General features: G+C 39.9%; 1 pseudogene; it reads left to right on the forward strand.

Annotated features, from left to right (window-relative positions):
- Positions 1–7,885: 7,885 nt before the first annotated feature.
- Positions 7,886–8,992, forward strand: LOC109696231 (bifunctional phosphoribosylaminoimidazole carboxylase/phosphoribosylaminoimidazole succinocarboxamide synthetase pseudogene; annotated as a pseudogene).
- Positions 8,993–10,941: the final 1,949 nt, after the last annotated feature.

Consider the following 10,941-nt stretch of genomic DNA (forward strand, 5'->3'; position numbering starts at 1 on the left):
ATGTAACAAGGTCTCATTAAATATAAGGTCTGATGCTAAACCATTTGCATCAAGACATCTTGGTTGGTGTCGGAGAAGGTGTTGAAGCAGGTTCACTAATCTTTTCAATAAATATTGACTTACCTCCTTGCCAAGACTTGTACTGTGAAAAACAGCCCATTCTTGTTCTCATGGAGTCCAAAATCTGAAACAAATACTGCATGACATTACAAACTGGGGTGAATGCCATGGAAGAAAAAGAACAGGGCATTCTAAGGGAATGTAATGGTGATATTTTGTCTAGATTAGGTAGGCAGGGACCAAAAATGGCCTCTCTGGCAAAGTGACATTTAAGGTGAGGGTTGAATTATTTTGAATTCATGACATGAGAGGGAGAGAGTGTTTCAGATGGAGAGACCAGTCTGTGCCAAGGCCTGAAGTAGGATGCAACCTGGTGTGCTCTAGTACCTGAGAGAAAGCCTGGAGAGGCTGAAAGGAAGGGAAGAGAAAGGGTGGAGATAAACTGGAAGGTGAGCAAGGATGTGCTTGGTTCTTTGCTTGCTCTGTTCTGCTTCTGTCCTTCTGACACTTAGGGATTCTAGAGGATTCTCATGGCCAGTTTGGGAAGATGGCATCAGAAGATGAAGGTATATGTCTTTCTCCTCCCTGCTTTGGCAGGCTTCTGGCAGGAGTGATCTGTTGACCCCTGCTGGTGTCAGGTGGCCTCTATGGCTCCTTTTCTCTCTGTGTCCTTCCCTTATCTCTCCAGGCTTTGGCCAGGGTGGGTAGAGGAGACAATGTCTCCACCCTGATTCTAGCCCCTGGATGCTTCCTCACCCTTTCTGCCTTGCAATAAATTGTTACAATGTCCTTGGCCATATGGTCTGAGTGTGCCAGTGTTTGCTACTGGGACCCTGACTGATAAAAGGGGTGACAACATGAAGGAAATTGGATGCCAAGTTAAGGATGTAGCCTAGTTACTTGTAATTATTTTGGAGTTTTGGGATCAAACCCAGGGTCTCATGCATGCTAGGCAAGTGCTCTACCATGTGTTATACCTCTACCTCTGAGACCACCTGTTCAGATGGTCACCTAAAGTGCAACACCAATGTCCTTGCCACTTCATGAAAGGTCTGGTCTACAGCCTTTTTTTTTGAGATGGGGTGTCACTATTTATCTCAGACTGCCTCAAACTGTGTAATAGGGGAGGAACTCATGATCTTCCTCCCTCCTCTCCCCAAGTACTGGGACTATATGCATGAGGCACCTTACCCAGCCTCCCTCAGCTGCTTTTAACGGAAGACTGTCTTACTAACAGTCCCATCGTCAGTACGTCTTAAGCCATCTCTCAAAACTCTTCTCAGCTTTCACGACCCCACAGCCTTCTGGTTCTTCTTGTATTTCAGGTTCCTTGGAAAACTCCTTCCTCTCCTGCTTCTAGATGTTGGAGGGTTGGGGTCTCTATGACTTTTCTCTTCTGCCACTGATGTCAACCATAATCATCTCTCTGGATTTCCTAACTATTGTAGGTGCCTCTTGGTTTGTCCCCCTCTTAAAGACTTTTTGAATGATAAATTGGATCGTGCTATTCTCTGCACAAAATTTAATGATTTCCCATGGCACTTAGACTCCAAATTTGTTCTCCCAGAAGTCCTTCCATGGTCTAGATCAGGAGGAAAGAGTAATATGGTGACTTTTGCTGTGGGTTACAAATCAAGGGGTGGTGGTAGGCCCAGTAGCTCATCGGATCCCATAAAAACCTGTCATCAACCAATGGTAGTCTATTTTTCTTTTACAACCATTTTCTTTAATGGATTTATTACACCTGGTTTGACCAAGTGTGTCAACAATCAAACTTAAACAAAAAGTTAAAATTCCTTCACTCACATTCAGCAGCTCAGTGGATGTGAGAAGCTCTCAGTCAGTCCCACCTTGTCAGTTGTGTTTAAATTCTTGGGTGATCTGCTGAGTTTTTCCCTGCCCTTAATTTTGTGAAAATACAGTATGCCTCCCCAGAAAACTAATGCCCCCAAAGCAAGGTAAACGTGAATGTGCACAATTGAAGTGATGAAGTGAAAATTCTGGATTTGTTGAAAGGCAGCATGTCTTTAGTGGAAGTTGGGCAGCATATGAGAAAAATGAACCAAGTAATCACAGGACGGCCCTGAATGCTGCATTCTGAGTATGCATGTTTTTTCCTCCATGGTGGGCTCCTTGAAACCACATACCTGTGGATATCAAGGCTCTACTGTACCTTAATTTACATCATATCATATTCCAGCCAGTCCTACCAGAGAATAGGTATGTGGTGTTGACTGGATTTTTGAGCACCTTGAAGTTTGAATTTAGACTTGGAAATTACCAAGGTTAAGGTCATGATGTGTTTATAGACCCTCCCGAAGAGGAAGTTGCTTCTGCTGCTCTCATTCTCCACCTGTTGATTTGATGACTTTCAGAATCCATTCTTCTGTTCTTTATAATGTCAAATATCTATTCTGGTGATGTCCTATCATTATAGAATACAAGCGTCATGAATTTTGTTGTTTCCAGGTGACATTGCTGCTTTTCACATGTGCTATACCACTTTTTGAATGATCTCTCAGATTTGGTGGTGATGTGAGACCTAATTTCTCTTGGGAAGGCTAAACATTAGAATTTCCCATCTTTGATTCACCATGGCAAGTGGTATATCACTGATATGGCCTAGAAGTTAAAGGTTTTTGTTTTTGACACAAGATCTCACTACATAGCCCAGACTGACCTGGAACTCACGATGCTACAGCCTCAGTCTCCCAAATGCTGGAATTTTAGGCATGTACCATCATGGCCATATAGAAGTTAAGATCCGAAAGACCCAAGTGGCCAGGATAAGAGGAAAGAATGTGGAAAAAAGGTAGCAATAATAATAATCATCATATAATAATGATAATATGTTATTCTGTTTTTCTTTAAATTTTTTTAAAGTGAAATACGTTCATATGTCCTCATATATCTTTGACCCAGAAATTCAACTCCTAGGTATTTAGTCAAGAGAAATAAAAGTTCTATCAAGATTACCACTCAAGAATGTTGTTAGCAGCTTTATTCACATAGCCAAAAGCTAAAATCAGCCCAAATGTCCATCAATAGGGTATGGATGAACAAATTGGGGTATAGAATTTGAATAGAATGTAACATGGCAATAGAAAGGAATGAATTACTAATACATGCAACAACCTTGATTGATCTCACAGACAGAATGTGAGCAAAAAAATTCTAGAACAGGAAAAACTTAGGTTAAAAAAATTAGAACTGCTGCCTGAGGTAGAAGGAATTGTGGGACTAGGTAAAAAGAAAAGAACTAATACATTTTAACAAGTGAAACAATCCAAAAATTCATAGAGCGAGAGTACTTTTAGTCCTGTATAACAATTTTGTTAAAAGCTTGATAGGTGTTTTTCTACACTCTATCCTTGCTCACACAGGCATAAACAAATAGACATGTGCATTAGTGGGCTTGGGCAATGTGCATGATGCTTGCTTTTCAAAATAAGACTGTGTATGGTGGTACATGTCTATAATCCCAGCTATTCAGGAGGCTAAGGCATCAGGATTGCAAGTTCAAGACAAGCCTGGGCAACTTAGCAACACCCTGTCTCAAAATAAAAAAGGCTAGTGATGTAGCTCAGTGGTACTGTGCTTCCCTACGTGTGTAAGACCCTGGGTTCAATCCCCAGTCCCACGAAAATGAGTAAGTAAATAAATAATATATTGGACTTGGCTCCCAGTTCTATAAATACAGATCTTGCTCATTCTTCTTTTTTAATAATGGCACATTGGTTATTTGTACTTTTGGTATCATATTTATAATCTAAGGTCTTGAGGATTTAGTTGAATTTTGGCTCTCATATGTAGCTCAGGCTGGCCTCAATCTCGAAATCCTCCTGCCTCTGCTTCCCATCGTAGGCTGTGCCACTAGGCTTTAAATTGATTTTTTTCATGTGGGGTGAAATGGATCCCCAACTTCATTTTTCTGCAGGTGGATATCTCGTTGTCCCAGCAGCACTTGTTGAACAGACTCTTTTTTTCTCCAATGAATTGTTTTGGTACCTTGCTAAAAATAAATTGTTCACTCTCAGAAGTTATTGATGTCAATATTAAAGACTAGAAAAACTATTGCCTTTCCACTTGGAGGCTGTTTGTTTCACAGATTACTTCAAGGTCTCGATTTCTTTTTCTTGAGTAGCACAGCACTGAAACACACTGAGTTGCTAGGAGGGTAGTCCAGGTATTGCTATATAAGGGTGTATGGGTAAATTTGCAAACCTTCCTCATGTTTCACGTGGGGCTGATCAAAGTAGTCACACATAGGGTAGATATGGGGATTAACCAAGGTTTAAAAGATGCCTATAGAACAAGTCACTAGAAGCCTTTTATAATTATAAAAGTCTTCACAGACATAAAAGAACACTTCTTTGGCTTGAGTTGGACAAGGATGTCAGAAAAGAAGTTTTGCTCTGATTAATTAGCTGAATTACCTTGTTCAATCACTTAAACCCTGAGTCTCAGTTTCCTGGTATATTGAATATAAGTAATGACACCAAGTCTAATGGCCTTTCTGGGTTATTAAAAGATTGAAACACTATGGTATGTGTAAAACGTACTTTGGAGAACTTGTTCTTGGTATAGAGATTTACTTTCATTAAAAAATTGTCTTCAAATGGTTTATAGTGCCTGATTTATCCCTGTTTGAGGCTAACCACAAGCAATGTTTACCACAATAAAGCATTAATTGGAGATTTCTCACCGCTTACCTGGGTAAGAGCTAGGGTCTAGTACTTGGGTCAAAGCTGTTTAATATCAACCAGGCCCTTGGGCAACTCTCTATAACAGTTTTGAATGCTAAGTTAGAATGTAACCAAAGAACATCAAACCACAGTCTTCTATTGATTACTTGGAATGTAGAGGAAATTTACTTAAAATAAATAAGAGATGACCTTATTTATATTGTGATGGAGCTTAAAATCTAAGCTTTCACCTACTCACGTGCCATCCCACCCACTTATGGGGAGAAAGATGGTTTGTCAAAAGGACCCCAGTTTGTGGGGAAGGAAACAGTGGAGCCAAGAGAACCAAAGATGGTAATCTAAATACTAGCTGTGTTGTTGAGGATGATACATTCACAGGTTGGTTTAGACTCACCTATCTGAGGATAAATGGTAATCTTTGGGAGATACAAATATGACCGAATGGTTATTGATAGGCCTTGATAGACTACAGATCTTCAACTGTTACTTACCATGTCAGATTAGATAGGCTAGACAGCTGGGGTACTAACACTCCCACCAATTTTCTGAGTATCATTTTAGACAAAATAACTTAGACTGAGATTTTTCACCTATGGGGAATATCTCACCTGGTATAGGTAGAGGAATGGTCATGGACAAGAACAGTCCTTGCAAATAGGATGGAATTTTCCAGGGTGGTAGAGAGGAATGAGGATCAAGAACTAGGATGAGGCTGGATTGAAGTGGTTCACACCGTCAACCTCAGCTATTAAGGAGATGAAGATAGGATCGCAGTTTGAGGTCAGTCCAGACAACCAGCAAGACACATCTCAAACTGGGTGTGGTGGTTCATACCTGTAATCCTAGCTACTTAGTAAGCCTAGGTAACAGGATGGAGGTCCAAGGCCAGTCCAGGCAAAAGCTTTAGACTCTATATTAAAAAGTAACTAAAGCAAAAAAGAGCTGGAGCTGTGGCTTAAGTGGTAAAGCACTTGCCTAGGTAGCACAAGGTCCTGAGTGCAAACCCTGATACAAATCATCACCAAAACCAAACCAAAACTAAGCCAAAAAACCTTTAGGAACTTGGGGCTTCCAAAAAGGGAATTTCCTTATGAAAATTTAGACCTCTTGGTGCCATTTCCTTTTAACCATAAAAAGTTATGCTTTGTATGTAGTTTTAAATGATTTCATACTCCAGAATTCCCTTTGGCTTCCTCCATCAGCCCTCAAAGTGTGAAACATGGCTACTTACCAGCTGTGCCACTGTTTCCTTACCTGTAAAATGGAGATAATACCTACATTGTAGCATTGTCGTGAAAGTTAAATGAATTACTGTGTGTTAAATGTGCTTGCAAAAGTGAGTTAAGTTAGAACACCTTCTGCCTGCCAGCACATGGAATATGAAAGTACTCCACATATGTCAACTGCTGTGACTGTTAGAACCACATTTGTCCTTTCTGTCCTCTATAGGAAGGCAATTCAGATCATGAGGCATCTTCAGCTATCTTTCTGTAAGGCCTTTCAGCTATTGAGAAAGGAGAAAGCCACTTCCAGTTTTTGAAACAACCAGTATATTAAAAATAAGGAAATTACAAAATAAGACTGCAAAGCATTGTGGTATGCTTTAAGTACTTACATGTAACAAACTAATGCTTGGGAACACAAAGAAATACAAGCAATAAAACTCTGCTGTTCAGACTAATTACACAGTGAGCCAGTTGTACAGTCTACCGAGCCTGTAACTCAGGGACTGGATACAAGTTCAAAGCTGAAATGTGAATATTAACATCTTCCAGGTCACTCAGCCTTTCTACCTTTGTATATAACTGCATTTGGAAATAACTTTTAAGGCAAATTTTAATCTTTTCATGGATGAGAGGCCATACCATAAGGTCCTTAGTATGCCCAATGCTTGGATCCAATGCAGATTCATAAAGCAAGGGCCCCCTCCCTAGAGAACAAGTGGCTTAAAGGGGCAATGTCAGGATGATTCTAGGGTTGGAGGTGTGGCTCAAGTGATAGAGCACTTCAAGCATAGGCCCTGAGTTCAAACCCAGTACTGTCTAAAAAAATAAAAGATGGTTCTAGAAGCATCAAAGTCCCTAATGTTTACAAGGGAGATAAGCTGTTGAGAGAAAAAAGCTGCCATTCCAGTAGCTTGAGAAATGCCTGGTTGAAGGCATCATGAGGGAGCCCAGCTTCAACTTCATGAGCTGAAACTTTGATTTGTATCAGTTTTGGCTGAAATGGAGACTATTTCCCCATGATATTAAAAAGAGTGTAGTGAAAATAAAAAACAGAACAAAGACGTACTCTGCAAATGAGAAAGGTCAATGTGATTTGAGATACCGTGTTCCTGTGAGTCCTATCTGAGGAGTTTCATTTTGTCCTGGAGGAGCCCAGGAATATGCACACATTTTTTGCATTCATTTCCTTCACACTTTTACATCACTGTTATAACTTAACAGGGATAAAGGGCGGGTTTGGTAGTTATTGCCATGAAAGCGAACTTGGACAAGAAATGTGACTGCAAGTACTTCTGTTGGAGATCTTTTTAAGTGCTTATTTTTTTTTATCCTTTTGAAATTAAAGAGCAGTAATGGAAGACAAAGCAAGTTAGCCTCTTAAAATAAGTGTCCTGAAAAACTAACATAGAAAACCAAGCTGGATGCCAGTGGCTCACGCCTGTAATCCTAGCTACTCAGGAGGCAGAGATCAGGACGATTGTGGTTCAAAGCCAGCCTGGGCTTTACAAAAAGGGCTGGTGGAGTGGCTTAAGGTGGAGACTCTGAGTTCACACCCCTACTGGGAAACAAAAAAAAAAACTTGCTCTTTCCAGCATGGTCACTGTCATCAGCCTCCTCAGAATAATGGTGACAGCTGAGGTATCGGACATTGGTTAAAAAGTTTGAAGGTAAAACAAAAGTCTCTGAATTGTTAGACAGTCCAGGAAAAGTCCTGCCACAATCCCAGGAGGGATTCTCCCATAGGAGAAGATGCAGCTAGGAAGACTCACCTGGGAAAAAAAGTTGTAATCTCTAATTAAGTTACTGTATTTATTTTTCAGTTGTTGTAGGAAGCAAGTATGAAACTGCTTTTGGCAGGAATTGGTACAATATATTCCACAATTCCAGTATGGAATGACTCCAGGTGAATGGGTTTGCAGCAGCAGAGCAACTGTTCTGAAGAGAAATCCTGGTGTCAAGGGAGGATGTAAGTTTTCCTCACCTAAAGTAAGGGTGTTTTTCAAGGGTTTACTTTGCTGCACTTTTTTTTTTTTGGTAAGACTGGGATTTGAACTCAAGGCTTTGCTTGCAAAGCAGGCACTCCACTGCTTGAGTCACACCTCCAGTCTAATTCGATCTGGTTGTTTTGGAGACAGAGGTCTGCCAAACTATTTGCCTAGGATGGCCTCCATCTGTGATCCTCCCAAGTAGCTAGGATTACAGGTGTGAGCCACCTGTACCGGGCTTTGCTGCAACTCCCATAGGCCCAACTGAAGTATCTATCATGAGTCATGCTACACAAGCTATTTTTGAAATCCTGGTTGCTCCAGAACTGTATGGTTGATATGGAGAATAAATTTAATATTGATGTAACCAACAAAGAAATCATTCCTGGCAATGTTATTGATTCTTGGAGGCTCTGGCCATTGGAAGCCAGAAGCCAGAAGAAACACAGACATTCTTACTGTGACTTCGAAGAACTAACTCCTGATGGGCTAGGATGTTAAAGAAAAACTTTGAGTGGATGGAAGAGAGAATAACTTTGCTCCTGAAATCAGGAAGTCAGTGCAGCTTGTGGTACTGGTGGGCTCAACTTCTGATCTGGGACACTGAAAAAAATCAATAAGGCTTGTGGAAATTTTGGAATTCCATGTGAACTTTGGGTAACATCTGCTATGATGAAACTGAGGCGTATGAAGGGGTTGGTGTTCCTGCTGTGTTTGTGGCAGTGGTAGGTAGGAGCAATGGTTTGGGAATAGTGATGTCTGGTGACACTGCAGATCCACTTATCAGTGGCCCTCTGTCCATGCCAGACTGGGGAGCTCAGGATGTGCTGTCATCTCTTAAACTACGCAGTGGTCTCAGCTGTTGAACCACTCTTTGTCCAAAAGGAGCAGCTCAGTTTGCTGCTCTGATACTTGGATTAAACACCTATTTGATATGGACCAAACTGTGAGCGAGCATATTGAGTCGTGGATTTTCTTGAAGCAGGCTGAAAAACTCAGAGAATGTGGTTTATAAGAATGTCAGTTCATTTTTTTTTTTTAGGAGAAGAACTACGAATTTCTAGTTTAGCTGTAGAGAAAAAAATCAAACAAGATGAAGGGATGGTTTTTCAGAAAAAAACAAGTAAAATTTATTAATGAATAAAATGTTTTAAAAACCCAAAACATTTATTTCTAGATTGAGGCTACTCTCCCTTGACTCACATTTGCCTTCTTTCATTCTCTCTTGGGCCCCAGAGGCAGAGTGGAGGGAGGGATAGGGCAGTTGCAGGTGAAAGTCCTAGGTGTGGTCTGTCTTGGGACCTTCCCTGCTTGTGGTTTTAGGCATCTGAATCTTGGAATCCCAATTTGTAAATTGTGGATAACCCATTTTCTCCCTAATCCACGAATGTGATAAAGATGAAATGCAGTTTAGGGATTTGTCCTAAATCCCTAAAATAGATGGACAATATTGCTGGTGCCTCTCCTAGCATCTGGCAGGTCCTCTACAAACATGGCAGCCATGTTTGTTAACCACATTCTATTTCTGGCTGTGCCTCTTTGGTACATTATTAGTCTTTCCTGTTTGCATCTCAGTGAATCTATTCTTGCTCAGTGGGATGCATTGTATAAGCACTCAATTGTTCATTTACTCACTTATACATTTGTTTATAAACTTTTTATTATAGAAAACTTCAAGCATACCTAAAGTAGGGAGAATGATACAATAAACCTCAATGGCCCCACCACTCAGATAGGATCATAATTCATTGCCTCTCTTATTTCATCTGTACTCATTCTATCTCCTCCTCCCTGGATTACTTTGAAATAAATCTCTCATGTCATATCACCCATCTGTAAGTATTTTAATGTGTATCTCAAAAATGTGGAATGCTTTTAAAAACATAATGCCATTATCACATCTAAAAGTAATAATTTATGTAAAATATTTAGTGTTAGGCCACACTGAGATTTCCCTATGGTCTCATTAAGTGATATCTTTTGAAAATGTTGTTTTATTAGTTAGGATCCATACAAGGCCCATACATAGAACCTAGCATTTCAGTTCTTAAAATGTTCAGGTACCTCACTCTTTTTTTTTTTTTTTTGTCCTTGCAATTTATTTATTACAGAGACAGGTCAGTTATCTGGAAGAGTTTTCCAAATTCTGAGTTTTTTGGACTGCTTTTCCATTATGATATTTAACATGCTTTTCTCCTCTCTTCCACATTCCTGATAAACTGGTATTTAGTTCTGAAAGCTTCATCTGGCTTACATTTTAGTTTGGCAAAATTTCACAGGTGGGGTTACAGACTGAACTGTGTCTCTCCAAAACTCACACCATGACTGTATTTGAAGGTAGGATTTTTTTAAAGAGGTAATTTAGTTAAAATGAGGTCCTTAGGCCTTAATTCAATATGATTGGTGTACTTTTAAGAAAAGGAAATTGGAACACAGACAGTTATAGAGGGAAGACCATCTGCAGGCCAGGGGAGAGGCCTTGTAAGAAACTAACAGTACCAAAATCTTGGCTTTGGACTTCTGTCTTCCAAAATTATGCAGAAATACATTTCTGTGGCTTACTCCATCCAGACTGTGCCTATGGTGTTGTGTTAGGGCACCTGGCAAACTCATACAGGTGGTAATAGGAATTTTTATGAGGAGTACATAGTGTGGGATTCTCTCTTTCTGCCATAATATTAGCTGTCATTAATGATGACTGCCTGGATCCATTTTACATTTGGAGTTAGCAAAAAAAAAAAAAAAGTTTTAATTTTATCATTCCTTCATTTCTTTAACTGGAATTCTTAAGAAAATTCTGCTGCCAACTATTTGAAAACTCTGAGAAACAAAATAAATGATCTTCTGTCTTGATTACCAGCATTCAGAAGAAGTTGGTCTGCTAGCATCTTTCAAAATGATCTTTTTATTTCTTTTTAATGATGTCACAGAGTTTCTGCATTTGGCTGGTTCAATCAATTACAG

The sequence above is a fragment of the Castor canadensis genome, chromosome 16 (genome assembly GCF_047511655.1).
Source record: "Castor canadensis chromosome 16, mCasCan1.hap1v2, whole genome shotgun sequence".
Taxonomy (NCBI): Eukaryota; Metazoa; Chordata; class Mammalia; order Rodentia; family Castoridae; genus Castor; species Castor canadensis.